The sequence below is a fragment of the Ochotona princeps genome, chromosome 4, assembly GCF_030435755.1.
Source record: "Ochotona princeps isolate mOchPri1 chromosome 4, mOchPri1.hap1, whole genome shotgun sequence".
Taxonomy (NCBI): domain Eukaryota; kingdom Metazoa; phylum Chordata; class Mammalia; order Lagomorpha; family Ochotonidae; genus Ochotona; species Ochotona princeps.
The window spans coordinates 109,961,869-109,972,433 of NC_080835.1; positions in this window are offsets into that span (position 1 = coordinate 109,961,869).

Sequence of the window (10,565 nt, forward strand, 5' to 3'; positions counted from 1 at the left end):
AATGCCCCTCCTGGCATTCACTCACACGTGCACCCATGCGTATACACTGCCTGGGTGTTGGAACTGCCATTGGGCCAAGCAGGCCGTGCCAGGAGTGAAGATGTGTCTCCTCACTCTGTATGCCCCAGGGAAAGGAGGCTGAGCGACCCCAGAGGGTGAGTCTGGCGGTGGCGGAGGGTGGCTTGCCACCGTGTTCCTTGTAGATGTGGGGTTCATCGGTGACCCGCCCCGGGTTCCCCGCAGGCTTCCCCTCCCAGGGCCCACCTCGCTGGCCGGTTATTTGGTTAATCATCTGTGAGGTCCCGCCTGAAGGGAGGAGAGGGCGAACGTGGCCTGTGCACCCAGCAGTGGTATTTGGGCACGGCACAGGTGGAAAACAATTACCGAGCTCTGTGGAAACAGCCTCAGCCTGGGTCTGTGGCAGAAACTTGGACTGAAACCAGGCTGAGGAGCACCGACAGGAGGCGGGGACTGCCCCTCCTGGGCTGATTGATTAGAACTCCTTCCTCCCAAAGCATTTGCTGTCCCTTGTTTGTTGTCACTAACCCTAGCAACCGCCTACTGCAGGTTCCCACACACACCAAGGGCAGTGGCCTCACAGCACTCTTAACTTGGGGCCCCTGCTACCAGACCACCTGTGCTTTCTCGAGCCAGTCGGCGCTTGTGAGAAGTGTCCCGGCAGCCATCCCCACCTCCCTGTCCTCTCCAAGCACGAAAGGGATTTCCCCGTCCCACTCTACCACGACCCTCCCACGAGCCACAAGAATCCAATCAGACAGCCTTAGCTCTGCAGTGGGGTCCAATTGGAGGGTCGTTTTTCTACTGCTTATTTTTGTCTAGTTGAAAGGCACAGAGAAGGCCGAGCCAGAGCAGGAGAGAGGTCTTGGGCCGGGCTGAAATTAGGAGCCCAGATGTCAATCTGGGTCTTCCTCATGTGCAGCAAGGGCTCAGATAGTTGAGCCATCCCTGTTGCCTCTCAGGCTGTGCATTAACAAGAAGCTGGAATTGGAAGTGAAACTGAAATGGATCCAGTTGGTTAATTGTCTCTTCCACATCCCAGGTTCCCAGTCAGGCTCATGGAGAGAAGAAATGTCCTTGCACTCTTCCGGTAATTAGTGTCTTTCTCTATTCCAAAAGAGTGTTAGTGCTGCTTGGCCTCTCCACCGTTTCAACTTAGTGTTGGGCAGAACAACAACAGAGTTTATCTTGTCCCAGAGAGAACCAGGTTCCTGTGTGAGTTTTGTGTTACTGACATCTAACCAGTGCTTGCTGCAGGGGTTTGTCTCAGACCTATCTATCCAGACACCTTCACTTTGTGGAAGTCGAGTAAACACTCTTCTGATTTAGGCGTTTGGTGAAGTCGCCTGGATTCTCCCAGTTTCACTTCCAACTGCATTACCTGTCTGTTAGCACTTGCCCTGGAAACCTGCACAGAGACTTCAAGATGTTGGTTAAAATCATGCTCACTTATGAAAAAGAAAAGTAGGCATGATTTCAAATGTTTGTGCTTTATATTTTACTTACAGATTTCAAATTTTTTTGCACCAAAATGAGTCCATCTTTTAATTCTATTTTCTATAGTTTTTGTAAGGATCAGACATCATCCCTTTTGATTCCTGAGGTGATTCTGCTTACTTGCATTGCCTTTTATAGGTGAGCAGACTGGACTTCAGAGATGCCAAAGTCCGTGTATAGCTGTACATGTGGAATGAAAAGAAGATGGACCAGACCACCTACATCTAGTTTCATTTGTCAGCAGTTCATTTACCTGGGTCCTGCAAAGTACTGGATAAGACTGGGGATTAGGAGGCTCTGTCTTGACTCCAGTTATGCCCTCTAAGCACTTCCATCCTTTTCTGCATTCTGTATTCACACAGTCCCCCAACTTGGAAAGCTTCTTCCACTAGTGATATTATTGTACACCCATTGAGACCAGCTAGCACATGAACATCTTCCTGCTGTTCTACTAGCTTTCATTTGCTTCCTCAACTCACTATTTTCAAATGTGCATATTCTATGCCATAAAATCCAACCATTTCTTACCTTACTGTCTTTTAGGAGTCTCGTATTTGTTTCTATCTCATTGGTCTCATCCATCCAGTCAGATCGATCACTGAATGGACAACGGTTGTGCACAGACACTTGTCTTGGATAACCCTTTGTTTCTGGCATGGTGTTAGATATGGCTAATTGATCAAACACCTTCTAAATCTGACCTGATGTGGGCCAGCTACTCCTTGAAGGGTAGCATTATTAGGCTTTTAGCCATCAATTGACGAATGGCAATTCCCCCTCTCTCTATAACTTTATCTGTTTTGTTCTTCCAGATGGTAAAGGATTGCTCTGAAATTAACTGGCGAAGAGAAAGAGTTTAACTATATTGCCACAAAACACTGAATGTAACAGTAGAAATAATAGCAATGTTAACAAAATGTTGGTTTGTTTCATACTTACACATACTAGGCACAATGCTAAGGACTTGATGCATCTAGACTGGCTTATTCCTTAGCATTCTTTATGAATGAAGAAACTGAGACATTGAGAATAATGATTTCAGACCATACAGACTTCCAGGTGGAAAACAGGGACTTCAACCATGTCTCCTAACCATATCTCCCTGCAGGGACAGGAACACCTCTCCAGTGCCCTGTCTGAGACTGCAGCCAGTGCTTGTTTAACTCACTCCCAGGAAACGCCGTTCTTGAGTTGATCCATGTGAGAGCCAGGCTAGGGAGAAAGATGAGTCCACGGAGACAGCATAAGAACTCAGGCTGCTGCTTCACAGCTGGGTGTGGTCATGGTCTCTGACTTCACCTCTCCAGGCCTAAACTTCTTTATGCAGTTAGGAATGATGATCCTAAAATACCCAGCAGGTGTGATGTAAGGATCCTATGAGACATCATAAACATTAAAGCACTTGGAGAAAATTTCTCCCTTCCTTCCTTTTCTGTGTGGCATTGCCTGTGTGGGCACAGGGTTTAGGGCATTAAATTAATGCAGACATTCAGAGGGTCACACTTGTAAGCATAATGAATCAGGAAATCCTAAAAGAACACTTACTCCTATGACCAGAAGTTGGAAGTTCAAAATCAGTGAGGATGGTGGGAGGGGGCATTGTGACCCACTCAGCCTTCTTCCTTCCCATGAGGCCCTAGACCCTAGACATGGTGGGAGGGTGTTCCTTGGGGACAGGTGGGCTGAATCAAGAGGCCTCTTGATGTATGCCATGTGGTACGGAAGTAAATATGTGGGCTAACTTTGTGTTGCTGTCTGGCTAGGTTCACCACCTGAGTTATATCTTGTTTAAAAACTGCAGCCTGGGCTCAGTCATTCTACTAGGGACAAAGGGGATCCAAATCTGAGCCATGCCAGCCAGAATGGCATGGTGCCAGCAGCATGTTCTGGTGGAAATTTCCCCCAAAGTAGGGAGATCCAAGAGCAGCTTACCAGGTATGGCACCAAGTGGTGCTACTGATGCCCTACCAGGTCTCAGCATTTGGCAGAGGTCTCACCAAGGGATTCTTGAACATCAAGAGCTCCCATGCAGGACAGGAGTGCATGCCACTGAGTAAGGAGGTTGCCATGGAATGCTCACCCTACAGCAGACATGGCTTGAGGAACCTTGTGGCCACTTCCCCACCTCTTTGTCACCATAAACTACAAGGTGGGTCCTTAGACCTTCCCTCACTCTAAGAAACTGCCCTCTGAGATGCCAGCTTACTCAGCCCCAGAGGCCCAGTTAGTGGGTGGCTGAGTCAAGATGCAAAGTTAGGTTTGCAGGACTCCCTCTGCTCACCCATGTGCCTCCACACACGGATGGCATGCCGGACAGTAATGGTATGGCCCTTGTGGATCTTCAGTTCACTTTGTCTATTTTGCTGGCTGGGGTGGTAAGATCTTCATCATCCTCCAGTGCATGGATTAAACTGCATGGTACTGAGCACAGCATTAACAGTTTTGTATAAAAAAATCTAAGAATACAGATAGGTTCTTTGTCCTATGGGAGTGCAGGATCCCCTGCATGCAAAGGTGGCCTTATGCACCATGCTCAAAGGCAAGGCCATGATGCCATCCTTTGCATGGCACATCACAGCTGCACACTGTACCCCATCCTTAGCAAAAGTGTGCTGGACATGGAGATGGGGGAACTCTTCTTTAATCCATCCCCGCTGTTGGGGGAAGCCTTTGCAGGGTTCAGACATGGGGAAGGGGCTGCAAATGGTTGGAAGCCTTCTTGGGATTGGTGTGGCCTTGGCCAAGGCCCTTATCCTTTCCTTATCCTCTCTGATCTCCCTATCCATGGAACTGGACTAAGAGTGATGCTGTGTTATAGACCTGTTGCTCATGTTCAGCAAGATCATCCAAGGAACATGCCAGCGAAGTCAGATGATAAGGTCTCAGTGTTTGCTGGCTATTACTGCCCCTAAAATGGCCCTGCGGATAGGGGAAGGCTTGTGTTGAAAATTCTAGCAAGAGGAATTCCATCTACATAGAGTAAAGCCCACATATCCCTCTGTTTTGTGAGTACAGCAAGGCAGCCCTTACTTTTCTTACCCCCAAATTCTCCTGAGGCCGCCAGGACTTGCAGCAAAATCTCTCGGGTGTTTATTTTTCAGGTGGTCATTGGTTCTTTGATCTGCTGAGATGTGAGGCTTTCTTGAAGAAGAACACTTGAAGGGACAGTGAAAAGTGGTATACTGGAACAGTTAGCAAGTTGCATACAGCAGGAACTCAGTTACTGCTGACTACCAGGGATCCCTGGGGTCCTGTCTTCTAGACCTACAGAGCAGGCTGCTGTCCTTGCAAGGCTTGCCTGCAGAGGCATCAGCCACAGCTGCCACCCAGGGGCCAGGCTGGCCAGCAGCAGGCTCCCAGTGAGAGCACCGACAGGCATTCTTCTCGCTTGCACCCAGAAGCCGACAGGGAGTGGCCCAGGAATCCCAGAAACCCCAGGGCACCCACTCCAGAAAATTGTTTTTGTTTCTCCTTGGCAGAGGCCCTGGATAACACAGGCTTTATGCTTAATGGCCTGTCAGGGGGAAAATCCACAGAACCAGGGAGAAAAAGATTAAACTAATAATAAAACCCAACCCAAACATCCCAACCCACCCTCCACCCCTAGCCCTTACTTTGCTCTGTGAGCTGTCTTCTAGCCAGTTCCCCTCCAGGGCAAATAATATTTATTCCATTAGGTCCTGACATACCAGTCCCGGACAAGACAATGCTTGATTGTTTCTTCCTCCACCCTGTGGCAAACCTGGGGCCTGAGTACCGCACAAGCCGGGGAGAGGGACAGGCCACGACGGTGGTTGGGGCTCTTCTCATGGGATCTGTTCCCAGCGATGTCAAAACAAGCCTGAGATGCGCTGGGGAGGGCTGTTGCAGGGGAGATTAGTGCCGCTACTGCCCAACCTGCTCAGAAAGTTTCTCCCTTTCAGCAAACTTTCTGGCAGCTGTGACCATTTAAATGGCTTTGGCTTCCATTGCACGGGGAGTCATCAAGTTTCGGAGCTTTAGTGTTCGCTCTGAAGGGCCTCCATGGAAACGCCAATTCATTGCTTGCTAAGCAAAAACCTTGGAGATCCTGCAAATCGCAGGAGGGTTCGCTAGCATCAGGGGATGACCCCGGTGTGACCCCAGGCTGAGTGCAGTCAAATGTCAGGGTGAGTCAGATGCCAGGCTTTCCTGGCAGACAAGGTAACGGGGAAGTGGTGACTGCCATGAGCATGGGTTGACAGTTTCCCCGGCCTCTTAGCTGGCTCCATCCTGATACATCGTTCATCAGTCAGGTGCCTGTGGAAGGCTGAGACAGTGTTATCCCAGTCAGAGCTGTACCTGCTGGGTCAGGCATGGCCATTATGGGCTGTAGCTAGGTAGAGGGTTTGTTCTTCTGTCCCTCCCAGAAGAAAGGGGCTTTCCTCCTTTCTGTGTGGCACTGTACCTAAAGTCATGTCAGAAAGGAGTTAGGTCTGTGAAAAATCCAAAACTCATACACAATTCCCTGTAGATAGTTGTCAGAAGTGCCGGTGCAACACCAGCACTGCTCGTGGCCTGACTGGCTGCTGGGGAGTACTCGGCAGCCTCTTGAAGTGCTTGTTGCTAACTAACACGTATTTGAGATGAATGTGGGAGCTGGCAAATCTGTTCCATTGTAGAGATGGAGAAACTGAGAAACTAAGTGAGCACCGAAATCCCCAGGACTTTTGCTTCCTCATCTGAGTTCTTCCTAAGTCTACCCTACAGCTATTGAACTCAAGGACTTGCTTCTATGACCAGACTCTGTGCACCTTGCCAGCAACCCCTTTTCCTTGCCAGGGCCCAGCCACATGGCCTCCCCCACCGTTATGGGGAAGTAATCAGAAAAAAGAGGGAAGTGAGCTGTCAGCCTGTCTCCTCACTGGTTTCACTGAGGTCAGAGGCAGTTGGGAGAAGAATGAGAAACCATGAGGCTGATCCCTATCCTGACAAGGGAGAGTGTCCTGCCCTGAGCCATCTCATCAGCATTTTCTCTCTTTTCTGGGGCTGCACAGGAGGGATCAGCTGTACCTGCACAGAACCGTGAGCATGCAGACTGTGGGAACTTGGATGGGCTGTCTGCCAAAAGAAAGGCAAAGACTTGACTGCCTATAGCTCCAGTGGGGGGTGGTGTGGAGTAGTGGTAGGGGTTGGAAATGTAGGCCTTCTGCTACCCAGGCAGGGGCATTGGCCAGTGTTCTAGAAATGCCACTTCTTGCAAGAATTCTGTTAGGCTCCATCCTGCATAGAAATGCAGAGATTTGATCCTGGCTGGAAAACTTGCGGTAACACACGGTCTCACTTCTCCTGTGTGGGATTACTCAGCCCATAAAAGTTCTACCTATTTGCTAAGGGAGGGGCAGATCCATATCCCATCTGCTGACACCTGGGCTGCAGAGCAGCGGGAGCTGCACCGCCTCGCCTCGCTCAGCTCCCTGGCTGGGGCACTCCCTGCCATGCTGATGTGGTTATGGGAAGCACACCTGGTGGGGGAGTGTTGAGAGAGCAGCTAGCTGCCAGCTCTGCTGAGAGCCATGACCGTCATTCACTGGAATGGAAGGCCAGGCAAGAACACGGTTCCCAACATGTTTTGCTCAGACACATGCCCTGCGTGGGCCTGGCCATCAGCGAAACCAGCTCCTCAGCCTCTCCAAGGTTTCTGTGACATCTCCAGCATTTCTTTCCATGCCTGTGTTAGTTTTGACTCCAGGATGGATTGAGCCAAAGATTCAAGAGGCTCTGAGTCTCCAGTTGCAGGTCTGAGCAAGGCACACTCTCCCTTTCACCATGATATCTTCATGCTGGCCCAGGGCAGAAGGCAGGGAAGTGGAGTGGGGGAGTTCTGTGATGTGTTAAGGGGATGATTTACCACGTCAAGATGGTAACAGAGGACAGGGAGTGATCCTGAAGAACCACTGGAAAAAACACAGGGTCACATACTTAGGATGAAATCCTTGCTTCTACAGGAGTCAACTATGTGACTGTGAGCAACTGAATGGATCTTTCTGGATCTTCATTTTCTCACCAGGCTACAAAAGAAATTGGATTAACGCTCTCCAAGGGCCCCTTCCTGTTCAACATTTGACAAGTGTACAAGTACTGATCTTAGTACTGGTGTCTTAATTACCAAGAAAACGTCATGTCACTGGTCCACTTTCGAGAGGACATGTGATCGAGTCATTTTTGTCTGCTGTGCTCCCCCTCGGACCTCCCGTCACCTTGGCTCACTGCAGTTCCCAACAGGAAGTCCAGTTCCAAAATCTGCGGGTCCGGAATCCTTAAGTCCATCTAGTGGCCACAATAGAGCTGAAGGTTCAGTTCCCACCTCACCTTGTGGATTGATTTAGTGGATGGCAGTAGGTAAGATGCAGCTTCTCTGAGCCTCATCCAACCAAATAATAGTCAATTCTGGGCAAGCACTTTGGGATACTTCAGTGAAAGAAGCAAGAGCAGCACAAAGCAGCCTCATTGTGGTGACTGAGCATCTAAATCCAGAGCCTTCGGGAGCCTGTGGCCTTTGCTAATGAGCCACACACTCAGTGGAACTTTGCTGGTTTCCCAGTTTATGGCTTCATTGCAGACAGGTGATTTATTCACATTCATTGTGAAGTTGGATAAAGATGCCCTCTTTTTGGATTAGTCCTGAGCCTGGTTTTAAAGCATCTTGCTGGGGCAGTGAGTGATTTTGCAATGCATTTTAGCAAGCTCTTTACAACCTCGCTCAACAGGCCTTGGCAATCTATGCTTACTTGAACCCACCCAGCTTGGGTGCCATGCTGGAGGCTGCTGAGTCATGCAGGTAGGGGCCCGTTACCTGCCAACCATGGCTCTTCTGCCTTTCTGGTGTGGTGAGCCCACAGGATTAGTTTGAGAGCCCCCTGCCATCCTCCCACTTCTAGCTTCACTCCCTCCTTTCCCATGTGCCTCATCCTGCAACTCTTACTTCACAAGTGATAATTTGGGGAGAGAGAGGCTCTCACTCAAGAGACTCGAGTGAAGTGGAAATTAACTGAGGGCTTGGGAGACCCATTCCCATCTACTTAATATGTTACTAGATATGCCAAGTTATCTGGGGTCTGTATGGCCTTGAGTTGTCTTACATTCTGTCCCCAATCCTCTAAAATTCGCACCTGTATGATTACTTTTTACCAGCTTCTTAGGATTCATCTCCTCCAGTTAATCAGTTGATATAAATGAAGCACCTACTATGCACCAGGAACTAGTCTGTTGGCTAGGATACAATGGTAAACAAAACAGTCCCAAATTCCAAGCCTTTTAGGAGATTACAATTAGACCCTATCATTGTGAATAGACAAGAGTGAACAACATATAAATGTGTAAGTACCAGATGGTAACACTGGCAATGACAAAAACAGTGCAGGTCAAAGAAAGTCTCCTGGTGGCAGCAACACTGAAGTGGGAAATTGAATAAAATTAGAAAGTGAGCCACATGAAGATCCAAACCCTGCAAGTAGGAGAAATGGTGCAAAGGTCCTGAGGCAGAAAATAGCTTTTATGTTTAAGGAAAAATAAACAAAGCTAGTGGAGCTGGAGATGAGTGAGAACAGAACAATATAAGGGAGAAAGGTCAGAGAAGTAACTGGAAACAAGATCACATAGGACCTATGGGTCTCCGCAAAGACTGAGTTTCATAGAGGAAACCATGGGATGTGTTTTAAATGCAGGAGTGACATAATCACTGAGCCTCAGTTTTAGTAGGGTGTCCATCCTGGTTGCCTGGTAAAGAATAGGTGGTGAGGTGAGGCATACAGGTGGAAACAGGAGGCCAGTGAGAAGGCAACACCAGCTCCCGGGCCTAACACAACGGGGACTTGGACGAGGGCAGTAGCTATAGAGATGAGGAGTGGCAACAATCTAGAAATATTTTAGAGATGAGATCAACAGGATTTCCTAAGAGTTGTAGGAAAATTTGAGGAGTCAAGAATGGCAACAAAGTATCTGGTCAGAGCAATCCAGAGAATGGATTTGCATCTGCTGAGGTAAGGAAGATTGTATGTGAAGCAGGTTTGGGGTGTTGATCAAGGGTTCAGTTGTAAATGGATCAAGTCAGAAACCTGTTAAACATCCATCTAGAGTTGCAGAGTAGGCAGTAGGCAATGCTAACTTAAGAGGAGATGAGGAGCCTGTGCAATGACTCAATTGGCTAATCCTTAGCCTTGCAGTGCTGATATCCCATATGCATGCCAGTTTGTGTCCCAACTGCTCCACTTTCCATCCAGCTCCCTTCTTGTGGCTTGGAAAAGCAAAGGAAGACGGCCCAAAGCCTTGGGAACCTGCAGCCACGTGGGAGACCCAGAAGAAGACTCTGGTTCCTGGTTTCATGTTAGCTCAGCTCAGCTCTGGCCATTGTGGCCATTTAGGGAGTAAACCAGTGGTTGGAAGATCTTCTGTCTCTCCTTCTCTCTGTAAATCTGCTTTTACAATAAAAATAAACAAATCTTGTAAAAAAACCCAAGAAGTAGTCAGACTTGGAGATTTGATTTGAGTTTGTTGACATACCGATTGAGCTTTTTAAAGGAAGGATTGGTTATGATTATTTTAGAAAAGAACATTTCAAAGATTCCAAAGACCAAACTTGAAAGCTTCCAGTATGTAGAGGTCATGGAAACTGGGAGGATGCTGACAAGCAGACAGATGGGTCAAAATATGAGAGCATGACTCAAGTGTGGCCAGTATGTCAAGCACTGGGCTACACAGAGGTCATTGATGACCTTGACAAGAGTACTTTCAAAGATTTCAAAGAGAATCAGAGAAATGGAAAATAGTTTACAGACACAACTCTTGAGAACTTATGCTGGGAGGTGATTGTAAAGATGAGTTCCTAGATGGAGGAGAAGTGGCTTAAGTCAGATTTTTAAAAATGGAATGGACTTATTAATTAGACAAGGAACTATGCAGGCAATTGTCACACATTTTGAGAACCTAGTTTGGGGCCAGAGAAAAGCATTGAGATAAAATTATTTTCATCTTCTCCCCAGTATCACTTGTCTATTGGCTTTCATTCCAGTTCTGTTTATCATTCACTAATT